This window comes from Vulpes lagopus, chromosome 21 (genome assembly GCF_018345385.1).
Source record: "Vulpes lagopus strain Blue_001 chromosome 21, ASM1834538v1, whole genome shotgun sequence".
In the NCBI taxonomy this organism is placed as follows: Eukaryota; Metazoa; Chordata; class Mammalia; order Carnivora; family Canidae; genus Vulpes; species Vulpes lagopus.
In genome coordinates this window covers 37,814,425-37,827,024 of record NC_054844.1, presented here as the reverse complement: position 1 = coordinate 37,827,024, position 12,600 = coordinate 37,814,425, and the positions used below count along the sequence as shown (strand labels likewise).

The 12,600-nt window shown below is 38.5% G+C and overlaps 1 pseudogene; it reads right to left on the bottom strand.

Moving 5' to 3' along the window:
* Positions 1 to 4,098: 4,098 nt before the first annotated feature.
* On the bottom strand, positions 4,099 to 9,997 carry LOC121479777 (annotated as a pseudogene).
* Positions 9,998 to 12,600: the final 2,603 nt, after the last annotated feature.

The window sequence follows — 12,600 nt, the reverse complement described above, 5'->3', positions numbered from 1 at the left end:
TTGAATTTATAAAGTTAAACTTCAATGCAATTATACTTAAAATTCTGAAAGGATTTCCTTGGTAATTTGATGAAATGTTTCTAAAATTTACAGAATAAATTGAATACATTTTATCTTTTTTTTTAAACATCTTGTTTATATATTCATGAGAGATACAGAGAGCGAGGCAGAGACATAGGCAGAGGGAGGAAAATTGAATATATTTTGAATAAATATAAAAATTTCCTACTCTCCCCAGTTTACTTTTTTTTAGTTTTTTTTTTCCTGGAGTATAGTTGACACACAATGTCATATTAGTTTCAGGAGTACAACATAGTGATACAACATCTCCATAGGTTATGTTCTGCTCACAACAAACATAGCTACCACCTGTCACCACACAACACTGTTATAATATCATTGACTAATTTCCTATGCTGTACCTCTTAGTCCCATGACTTACTCATTCCATACCTGAAAGCCTGCATCTCCCACTCCCTTTTACCCATTTTGCGTATCCTCCCCCTTCCCCTGGCAACCATAAGTTTGTTCTCTGAATTTATAGGTCTAATTGTTTTTTGTTTGCTTGTTTATTCATTTGTTTTGTTTTTTATAGCCCACATATTAGTGAAATCATATGGTGTTTGTCTTTCTCAGTCTGACTTATTTCACTTAGCGTTAAAAACCGTAGGTCCATCCATGTTGTCATAAAAGGCAAGATCCCCTCTTTTCTTTTATATGGTTGTATAATATTCCATTTTTATATATTCCATTTGCAATAACATATATTATTCCATTGCAACATGTGTGTATCTATCTATACAACATCTTCTTCATCCATTCACCTATTGATGGGCACTGGGGTTGCCTCTATATTTTGACTATTGTAAATAATGCTGCAGTAAATATAGGGGTGCATATATCATTTCAAATTAGTATTTTCAGTTTCTTTGGGTGAATCCCTAGTAGTTGAATTACTGGATCACATGGTATTTTTATTTTTAATTTTGGGGGGAACCTCCATACTGTTTTCCACAGTGGCTATATCAATTTACTCTTCAGTTTATTCTTTCAGAAAATGCCAGGCAGGATTTTAGGCCCTTGCCTAATGTATACCTCTGGCCTTATTACACTTCATATTGGCTCTTCATTCCCATGCCTTTTGTCCTGTTGAGGTACTTAAAGGTCAGGAACAGCATCATTCATCATTTCTACCACCCAGCATGAAACCTGGCTCAGAGGGAAGACTCCATAAATATTTCTTGAATAAATAATTTTCAAACTGGTTAAATAGCTGTGCCCACAGAGTGATGATTAACAGACCTATATCACCAAGAGGGCAGCCACCAGTGCCATGAGATAGGATTCTCTTATTCCACCCTAATCATCGTTTCATCAGTGATTACGTTTGTACATGGTACACTTGCTATTTTGTGAATGTTGACAGTCTGGGAGGATTAAATAATAAGCCGGCAGAAGTGAGAATGCTCCCAAACACTGATAGGAAATAGGTCCAATTTAGGAAGATGAAGTTCAGTAAGGGCAAGAATAAAATAGCACACACACATACACATCTCTGGTAATGAAGGTTGGTGAACATGAGATGGGAACAGTATTTTGAGAACATACTTAGGATTTTGGAAGCCACACAATGTTCCAGAGGTCTCCAGACTCTGGAATAAGGTGACTTTATGGGGTCTAAACAGTCCTAGACTCACCTTGGAAAGCAACGGGAGATATAGTTTCCAAATTCAATAACAATCTGCCCAGGTCTGGATAATAACACTCTACGACCTATCCCACAGTTTTTGGCCAGTGGTACTCCTACTGATGCTCGTTAGCATCTACAAGGCCTTTGTCACAGAGACCTTTACCCACCCCTGTTCCCTGGGCAGCTGGATAGCACTGCTGGCCCAGGTAGTGGTGACAGGGCTGCTGGCCCTTAGCACCCTGGCCCTGTATGTCCCTGTTGTCAACATGCACTCCTAGGCATGGTGCCCCCAGACATTCACATACCCTTTCCCTGCCTCCAGGTTTCAGAGAAGTAAATAGTATTTGGAACATTTTTAAAAAAAAATTATATTTTGTTTGGATTAGAATCACCTAACATTGGCTTCCATTTTCAATTTTTATGACATCAGTTCAACTGTGTCCCCTTTTCTTAAGCAAAAATATGATTTTGTATCACTAAACAGTAGGTTCTATGAGTCTTGGGAAAATTAAACTTTGCCCTGAAGCTTCATAGCATGTAAGGACTCGACTAGATTCAAAGTTAGACAAGAACTTGGCCCTCACCCTTTCCCATAACCATTAGAATAGCACAGTTATGGCTAAATGCAGATAAGCAGTCAAGGCACTTGTTCTGCTTGTGCACTTCAGTGTTTTCTGGAAGGCTCTCAAATATAGAGATATACCATATAGGAGTTCCTCCATCAAATAAATTTTCCTTGAAGATCGTATCAGAACATCAAGATATGGCAGAGCAAGGCATATCTGTTAAAAACAACATGAGAGACCTCCCCAACCGAGGACTTAGGTGTGGTACCCATGCCACCTCTTAAAAAACAGCTTTGCTTTTCTTCCTCTGTCCATCTTTCTTTCTCTCTCTCTTTCAATATGTACAATCTTGCTTCTAACAATGCAGCACAATGGAGATCATAGACAACTTTAATTTAACATAAGTTAAACTTTAGATTCATCTCCATTTTAGACAGATGTGAAATTTGTCCTTCCAAAAGGGAAATCAATGACCCAAGTAATGGGTCATTGATACTTTTTCACTATAGCCCGTGGCCATTATTTACAAGTGATGATAAGCAAAAAAAAAAAAAAAAAAAAAAAAGTGGGCATCTTCAAACATGTAGATACCAGTCTTCAAGCCTCATACAACAACACTACTTCCTGTAAAGATTTCCACATACAAACAAATTCCCCTGCATGCCATGAGGAATGCTACAAAGCAAGGCAACCTATAATTACACTTCCAATAAATGCAAATGCACAAAATAGTTTCAAAACGGTTGCCACAGATTTCAGCAATACCTTTTGGTTTACCATATGCATAACCGACTAGCTCGAACTTGACTTAAAAAATCAAAATAATACTAAATGCCTGGTACATTTGTAGAAGGAAATGCCAACAGCACCATGTGCTACAGATAAGTGAGACTATGATAGAAAGTGAAGCCCAAGAGATCAAAATTCTTCACGTCTACTTCCTCCTTAATAAATTATTATAATTTCAGACAGTATTAATGGAACCCAAATATCAGCTGAAATCTACTTCTCCTTGATTCAAACATCCCATGGGTTGTAGAAGACCAAAGTCCTCTCCAAAAGTTCTACACAGTTGGGGGAATGAAGAAAGGTGTTGCTGGTATGTTGACAAGGCTGCCTTGCCTCTGAATGCCTGCTTCTGCCAAATTTGTTCGTGTTCTGGCTCTTTTTGTTTGTGCTCACCCTATTCTATTCTACCTGGAACAAGGTCTTTCCCATTACTCTAAATCGGAAAACAAAAGCATGAATGCTTAGGACAGACTTTACTAAAGGCTAAGGAGTCGGGGCAATTTACAACTGCAGAAACAGAAACAATCTCATCAAATATTAAACATTCTTGCTCTTAAAAATCCTTCAATCACCCCAACTGATGGGAATTTCCACTCACTGCCTTTACCCTCTGTGGCCCCCCAGCATCACAGCTCCTTCCCCGGTTACTCTCCTCTTCTCCCTCTCCTCTCCTTTATCTTCCCAACCCCAGAACAACTCTCTGCCTGCCCAGCCTTCAAAAAATTCATACTAAGACCCTTTCAGATATTTAGACCCAATATGGCACGCAGCAGAAATGAAACAAGATCCATTTACCTTTGAAGCCAAATGTTGTTGGTCTTGCCCTTTCCCCCATTGATAGTATAATCATGTTTGTTTGTTAATGTAATTTGTCACAGGATTTGAAAATCTGGAGAAACGAGTGATTTATGTCTTTGTATGTCAAAACCTTTTTAAAATATAAAATTCAAATTAACCCAAGTATTCAAAGTAATTCTAATGAGCCAGGTCTCACATTTGGAGGGGGTGGGGAGCACATGAAAATTTATTATTGTCATGTCTTTACCATCAAACTTATGATCTTGGTCTTGCCTTCCTGCCTTTTTACAAGATCAGAAGAGACACATTGGCGACTTAGACAACCTTAAAGTGAATGTGTCACCGACAGCATGACCTTTGGGACCAAATCCTACAGCCAGAACTTCATCATTTTTCTCAATAAAATTCAAACAACCATCATTGGGATGTTTTGTTTTGTTTTGTTTTGTTTTGTTTTGGGGGGTTCATTTTTTATTTTATTTTTTTGCCATTTTTGATCAGCGAGACCCTGACATATTTCCTGATGCCAGAATTTGGCTGTTTGGCTTCAACCTCTACTTTTCCCAGCACAGTTCCCTTTGCACGGGAAGCATCTCCAAAAGGATTGGCTTTCAAGGCTGTGCCCAAATGGGCTTTCTTGTCCTGTTTATCATGCCACGTCTGATCTCATCGGTGACTATGAAGATTCCTGGCAATATGACACTTGCCCAACCTGCCAGCACCATGGCCCTAAGCAAAAGAGACACCGGGTCCCTCGTTTTGTGTCCATGTTTGTTCAGTCTTAAACTTCTCCAGATGGAGGGCCATACTGGCTCAGTGTCTTGAGGCACTTTCTCTAGATAGACACAACTATCTCCAACTGCTACAGAGCCTCTAAGAAAGATGGGAGTGGTCTTAACATGAGTGAATCGTGACAATTAAGAAAATAATCTTGGGCAGCCCCAGTGGCTCAGCAGTTTAGCGCCACCTTCAGCCCAGGGCCTGATCCTGGAGACCTAGGATCAAGTCCCGCATCAGGCTCCCTGCATGGAGCCTGCTTCTCCCTCTGCTTCTCCCTCTGCCTCTCTCTCTCTCTGTGTCTCTCATGAACAAATAAATAAAATCTTAAAAAAAAATAATAATAATCTTTTCCAGTTTCTTTTTTTTTTAAGATTTTATTTATTTATTGAGTCACACAGAGAAAGAGAGAGAGAGAGAGAGAGAGGCAGAGGTCTCCAGGATCACGCCCTGAGCTGCAGGCGGCATTAAACCGCTGTGCCACGGGGGCTGCCCTCTTTTCCAGTTTCTAACTGACTTTTGTTATCACATAAATTACTTTCTCTTCCAAATTGGGTTTGTTTGTTTGTTTTTTGGCTTTCTATAGACCAAATTTGTTTACAAATCATGTGCCTTCATACTGTTTTCAATAATCTGTAGTCATGTAATAAATGACAGTTAAATAGGGGCAGAGTCTTTCATTCTCAAACATCACTATCCGGAGTGTCACTAATCCTAGTATTCAATTCCCAAATATGAAGTAAGTCTAAATGATACCACACTTTCACACCTTTCTTTTTTGCTCGGGTTATTAATCTAATAATATCAGTTTGGGATCAGTATACTTTGAAAAAAAAAAAAAAAAAGGAAGAAGTATTTTTGCTAAAGAGGAAAAGAGTTCCCAGGTTTACCTTTTTTCTTCATCTAGCCAAAGCCATATTTCTGGCTAAAGGTGTCTCTTACTCACCTTGTTATTCAATTCATGGTTTAGAGATGCCCTGGAGGCAGAGATGATTGCTGAAGGCTTATGCTATCCAGCCCTATGACTCATCAATCCTATGAGTCCACAGTTTGTAATTATAACATAATGGAAGATATTATTTTATGAAAGGAGAAGCTATGACTTGTCCAAAAAAGGAATACAGCTTATAGTAAATATAAGAGGAATTAGAACACAAGTTAACAAACACTTTCCTTTTGTATGAACAGGATTTGAAAGAGTCATTTTAGATAGGAAACAGAGACGCCTAAAGCTTAATTCATTATTTAAAACATTTGGTTTATTCTTTATGAAAAAATTATCCTAAATTATGTGGGTTTTGCTCTTGAGAAATTAAGCTTTTGAAGAAAAGGGTTTAAATATTTTAATATTAATTAAAGTGTATTTTTACTTATTCAGTTACTTAAGTTTATATTTTAAATTTCCTTTTACTGTTGATATACTTTCACTTAATTAACAAAAAATGCATCACTACCATAATATAAACACACGTGTTTCAAAAAAAGCAAGTGATCTGCCAATATGATGAGTAGCTACATTTAAAATGCAAATCCTTTATGAACCAACTGACTTACAGTAATTGTGCTGTATTTTTCCATTACAGACAAGAGCATTTTGGACTATCTTATGAATTCAGAGTCCAGGGAATTCCAATGAGATAATGTCATTGACCTTGAGTACAAATAATCGGTGGTGAATATTGTAATATGATAATGTGAAAGTTGCAAGGAGTTCATTCTCAGACTCTACCAGAAAACCTGCTAAATCAACAATAGGATGAGACACAGTGTGAACTAAGAGAGCAGAACTCTAAGGCATGTTACCTAAAATAGAAAGGCTTCTAAACAACTGAGAGATTAAGTGTGAGCTCTCACGATTAACTGCTATTAAATTAGTTTGGCTTGTGAGCATCTATCATGTACCTATCAGCCCTGTGTCACTTAAGTGGCCAAAGGTAAATGTCAACTTTCAGCTGAGCGATTCTCATTGGGTAGTTCCTTCTGCCTATTGTATCACTTAAATCAACTAGTGTTCCTACCACTCGGAAAGCATGCAGCTTCCTCAGAAATGCCCCTGTTTCTGCAAGCAGCACAGTCCTCTGTGTATAAAAGACAAATACTGACTCTTTAAAGGGGAATACCATAGGAGAACGGGATTATCTGAGCCACGCTATGTATGTTTACACCCACAGGCTGCCAAAAAAATCCTTGATATTTGTCAGAAATGCAGTTGTAATTAGGGAAAGCAGAAGAAAACCAACCTCAGTTTGCTAACTGACCTGAGGCATCTAATTTATGTACATGTTCATTTTGTTAAAACATGCAAGCAAAGAGCTATTGGAAGCCATATGCCATTCGTTATGAAAAGCACATTCCTTTAGTCTTTGTAACAAAAGCCATATGGCTTTCCGAAAGTTAATTATATCATAAATATGCTGTAATAGTGGGGAGTGTGGTCTAGCAATTGCTGGAAGAAACTTTTGAGACCTGGCTTTGAGTCAATTTCTCAATGGATTCCATTTAGAACCTTGGGGGAAGTGACATGGTCATTGTGCCTCCGTTTTCCAATATTCAAAGTGAAGACCATAATAATATGGAACCTACGTGGGAGAAGAAAATGGAAATGTCTTCCCACTTAAAGGTAAAATAATGCTTCAGACTATAACTCGGGTCAATAAAACGGTAAAGCAGTAAAAGATTTTTTTTTGAAATACTGATTGGTTCATCAAAACGGTCTCTTCCTCCTTCTAATACATCCTTCCCACCGTTGCCAGAGTAGTCTTTCTGGAGGTTGTTTAACTCCATTGTTAAATGTTACTTATAAAATAGCACTTGAACTCTATAAATGGCCTTTATAGTCTGCCCCAGCCTGCTGTCCAGACTCATCTGCCAGCAGTCTCTCCCTGCCCTGACACACAGGCATACACACCACATCCCAAGACAGATCATTCTCATTTATTTCTCTGTGTGTTTCAAGGTCTGCTCCTCTGGCCTGCTCCCTTGGAAGAGGCCCTTACCTCCTCTTCTCCACTTATCTCCTATATGTGTGTGTCAAGACCCGGACCGTCGTCTTACCCATGGTGAGATGTTGGACTTCCTTAGGCCATTTGTAGTTCCCTGCTCGAAGCTACCATGGCACTTGCTGCATACCTTCTTAAACACTTATTAGAATGTGCAGTCTTTATTTGTAAACATACCCCTTCTCCTCCACCAGAATTGGGCTTCCGAAGTAGAGAGTCTAAAGCCTGGCAAATAGTAGGTACTCAATAGTATTGAGTTTACTAGTTTATCGTCCACTTTTTAAAAATAGAGGCAACTGGCTATTTGACCCCGGGAGTCAAGTTTTTAACTAGTTTCCATATTCATTTCAACCTTTCAACTCTCCCTCCATCTGTAACATTTTCTAATAGTCCAGAAAATGACCCCAAGGGACTCATAATGTTCTACCAACAACAGACTCTTCCACTGCGCTATCTTTTTGATGCAAGAAAATGAAAGGATTTTAGAACATTTTTAAACAAAGATTAAAGCCAAGAGTTTTCTGGTTAAACTTCAGCTAACCAAAAAATTAAATGAAACACAGTCCTCATTCCTGAAGCATTTCAGTTAATCATGGTTTTATGGAAACTTAATCCAGCACAGAGGCTGAACTGAAACAAGACAGCCAACAAGTCCAACAGATAATTACATCTCCATCTGACATAACCAAACTGGGTATAGTTGTGCATGGCGTAATAGTAATGAATGTAAATTGTCTAACATTAAATTCTCATCTCAGCGATACAAAACATTGCTCTAATAGCCTAATTTGACTTTTTAAAAATGTTACTTCATTATGCTTCTGGTTTACACTTAAATGAGACAGAAAAACCTCTCTCAGATTCCATAGGATTTGGATTTTCTAAAAAGTGGGTGTCCAAAGAATCCTCGTTCAGAAACTAAATCATCTCCACATGTGCTAAGAGTAGCAAAAAGAAAGAAAGAGAGAGAGAGAGAGAGAGAGAGAAAGAAAAGAAGAAAAGAAAAGAAAGAAAAGAAAAGAAAAGAAAAAAGAAAAGAAAAGAAAGAAAAGAAAAGAAAAGAAAAGAAAAGAAAGAAAAGAAAAGAAAAGAAAAGAAAAGAAAAGAAAAGAAAAGAAAAGAAAAGAAAAGAAAAGAAAAGAGAGAACATTTATGTCTCTGATACTCACATAACTTGGAAAAAAACCAAAAGAATGTCTGAAAGTTAAAGAGGAGAGAGGGCAGAGAGTCTGACTTACAAATTGGTTGGGAGCTATTTTATAGGGAACAAGTTTTAGGATCTGATTTAAGGGCAAGGCAACAGGGAAATACTAATAATAATAAAGGCAAGAGGGAATCATTGATATAGTTGAGCTCCAAAACTTTAATCTCCTCAAAATAGTTTCCAGATGGTTAAGAATGTCTTTCTATGTACAGTATTTTCAGGAGCGAAATAAAGTTATCCATTTGCTTACATGGTAATTTTTCAGCAAGATGCCACATTCATTTTAAATTGTCATTGCTGATATCAACCCTTTGATGTTGGAGACACCTGCCTGGGGGCCAGCAGCATACTCTATCAGAATGTCAGGAACTGTCACGAGGACCTGGGCCCTGGGAGACAGGGCTGTGCGTCATGGATATGTAGCAATTCTGTGCTTTGATGTCTACTTTCCCTCCAGAAGGAGAGTACTAACCAAATGTCTCAAGATTTTCTCCTTTCTTCCCTCTGCATCTATAGGATGCAAGTCATGGAATGATTACAGGGGAGAAGTAACGAAAAGATTACAGAGGGAAATAAGGTGGCATTTCTTGATTCTTCTTTTCATCTCAGTGACAACAGACCCAGACTGGGACTCAGAAGACTGGAAGCTCATCCTCAAACCCATTTCTTTGCTAAATTAATGAATTTCTCTGTACTTCACTTTCTCTGCCGTCCTTCTATTTTCTTAATAGAAATATGACAGTATGAATAACCCTATTAACTGCATGTGCATTTCTTAAAAGTCTACTATATACACACAACGACTTTTTAAATTACCAAACCATGCATTTATTCATTCATTCGACAACTACTTTTGAACGCCCACTATATATCAGACTCTGGTTGCTGAAATTTAATGGTAATTAAAACACGGTACCTCTTCTCATGGAGTTTAAAGTCTAATTTGGAAGCCAAGGACTGATCAAATAATCACACACATAGGGAGTTACAAACTGGTGTGTATATAATTATAATACACAGTTAGTAGCGGTGGTGGTATTCTCTTCATTCTACAGATAAGGAAACTGAGGCCCACCCCCCGGGATTAAATAACTTACCTGCTGTCATACAACCAGTAAGTAGAGTCAAAATTCAAGCCCAGCCTCTTGTTCCTACCGTTTGTCTGCTGAAACATGTCGAAAACTATGGTTTTTTGGTAAAATAATCTAGACAGCATGTTCAAAACCTATCTCTGTCCCCTCACTGTTCTGCTGGTGATTTTAACTGCCTCACACAAAGGATAAATTCCACTTGGTAACTCTTTGTGAGAGTTACATTTAAAACAAAGAAAAGCAAAACTTTCAATTCCTTTCAATCAGAAATTTGATCTACTAGGATATAAAAAAAAAAAGGAGATGATTTCCTAATTGCTTTTTAAAAACAGGAGGCTCCGTTGCTCATGTTTTAGCAAAATGTCTTCTCCCATTGTCCTTGCACAGTAAGATGTACACAGGTTGATAGAATTTCTACCCTGAAGGAAATGATTCTAAAATTTGATGCAATGCAATGTGAAATGGTGCCATCAGTCTAAATTTGATTCTTAAAAATAAGGTGGGAAAGCCAGACCTGAACAGACCTCGTTCTAGCTCCACACCATTTTGAGGCTAGAAACGCATCTACAGAAGGTATGTTGACAACTACAACATTTTCATCTCAAATCATGCTGCTTCCCAGGCTTCAGCCATGCCAGAAGATTTCAAGAGCCAAAGAAAAAAAGGAGCACAGCAAAGGAGACGTGCTCTGACAAGTTAGTGTGGAATGCCTTTTGACTTTTTCTTACAGCGGAAAGATTCTTTGGGGGATGAAGATTAAGCAATCATCAGAAATGAGCCTCCTCATATGACTAGAGAATTAGCACGGAGACTATTTTTTGAACTTAAAGCATCAGAAGCCCAGATTGAAATGAAGAATTACTACAAACAACTAACCATCGTTATGCTTGATACTGCTTACAAGACAAAACAGGAATCTTTTGGGCAACTGCCATCAAGATGTGTTAGGGAGCAGGAGTTTCACTCGTGCGCAGAAAATTGAGAACATGAAAAATTGTGTATAGTTGTTGAGATGTGTAAACATCTAAAACAAAAATAACACAAAAGAATCTATAAAAGCACTTTTCTTCTCAGCAGGGTCCATGAAATACATGGAGTGCTGATTAGTCCTTATTTTGTAAATGGGGAGGGGTGGGGGGGGGGGAAGCTCAGCTCTAACATGACAAGTTAATACTTTAAGAAAAAGAATATACCAGAACATGTGGGCCCACATCACTCCTTAGCAGAACTCCAACTTGAATCTCCTAAACTTGTCATGAAAATGTTAGCTTTAAGCAGCTGCGCTTTCTCAGGAATGGGAGGGGTCAAGCTAAATAATTGGTGATTGGCCACCAGGAAGCAAAATGTAAATGAGGAAGATAAGTGGGGGAACCTCCCCACCCAGTATCACATTAAAAATAAGTGTCTTCACATAGGTCAGAATGGCAGACTATTTTCCATTCCCTTCACTCGACTCTTTAGTCCTGTAAATAAATAAGAATGCTCTTTCTCCACATCCTCTCCAACTTTGGTTGTTTCCAGTCATGTTAATTTTTGCCATTCTCACTGGTGTGAGGTGGGATCTCATTGTGGTTTTGATTTGTATTTCCCTGATGGCAAGTGATGTGGAGCATTTTCTCCTGTGCTTGTTGGCCATGCGGATGTCTTCTTTGGTGAAATGTCTGTTCATGTCTTTTGCCCATTTCACGATCGGATTGTTTGTTGCTTGGGTGTTGAGAAACGAACAAAGGGTAGTGGAAGGGGAGGCGGCGAGAGGTGGGGTGACTGGGTGACGGGCACTGAGGAGGACACTCGATGGGATGACCACTGGGTGTTATACTATATGTTGGCAAATCGAACTTCAATTTAAAAAAAAAAAAAAAGAAAACAGGTAAAGCTTAATAAAGTTACTTTCAAATGGGTAAAAAAAAAAAAAAAAAAGAATGCTCTGAGCAAGATACACCCAGCAAGAGACACACCCCTTTCAGACAAAAGCTAAGCTTTGTCTGCTTGCTTTGGCCTAGATTTTACAGCTAAGATACTGAGGTGGGAACAATTGGAAGAACTGCCTAAACTAACTTTCTCCGCCAGAAATGGGCGTAGGAATGATGTAGGAAATAAAGGGATCTCCCAGACCAGCTTTTCCTGTTTTAAGCCACTGATAACCAAGCTTAGGGGTCTTAGTACATAGGAGCCTGGTGACTGGGTTTCAATTTGAAGAACGAAATGATTTAGAATGAAATGCAGCCAGCCGCAGCACCGCATGACTGAGTCCACTGAGGCAGACCTTTTGTCTATTAACAAAAGACCTAGGAAGTGTTATGCCAAACAAATCAAAGTTCTGTCTTTAGGGGAACTTAACAATTGTCTGGGAAGTGCCCACGAAACAGCCATGCAAATTTTCAAAGCAACAAACGGTAAAAGCGAGCCCGTATGGCTCAAACTGGGTAATAAATCACAGCCAGTGTTTATCAAATGCCAGACACTTTACAAACATCTTAACCTCCATTTCACAGATGAACAAACTGAGGCTCACAGGGCTTATTTGCCTTGCCCAAGGTTACATAGAGCTTGGCTACATATCCTGCTCTTCTCTCTACCATCACTCCCCACCCGTAGATACAGTGCCCTACTACTATTGTAGTGCAGGTAACCTGGAAAAGTCATTATAAAATAATGTTGAATAAAAAAAATAATATGAACTGTG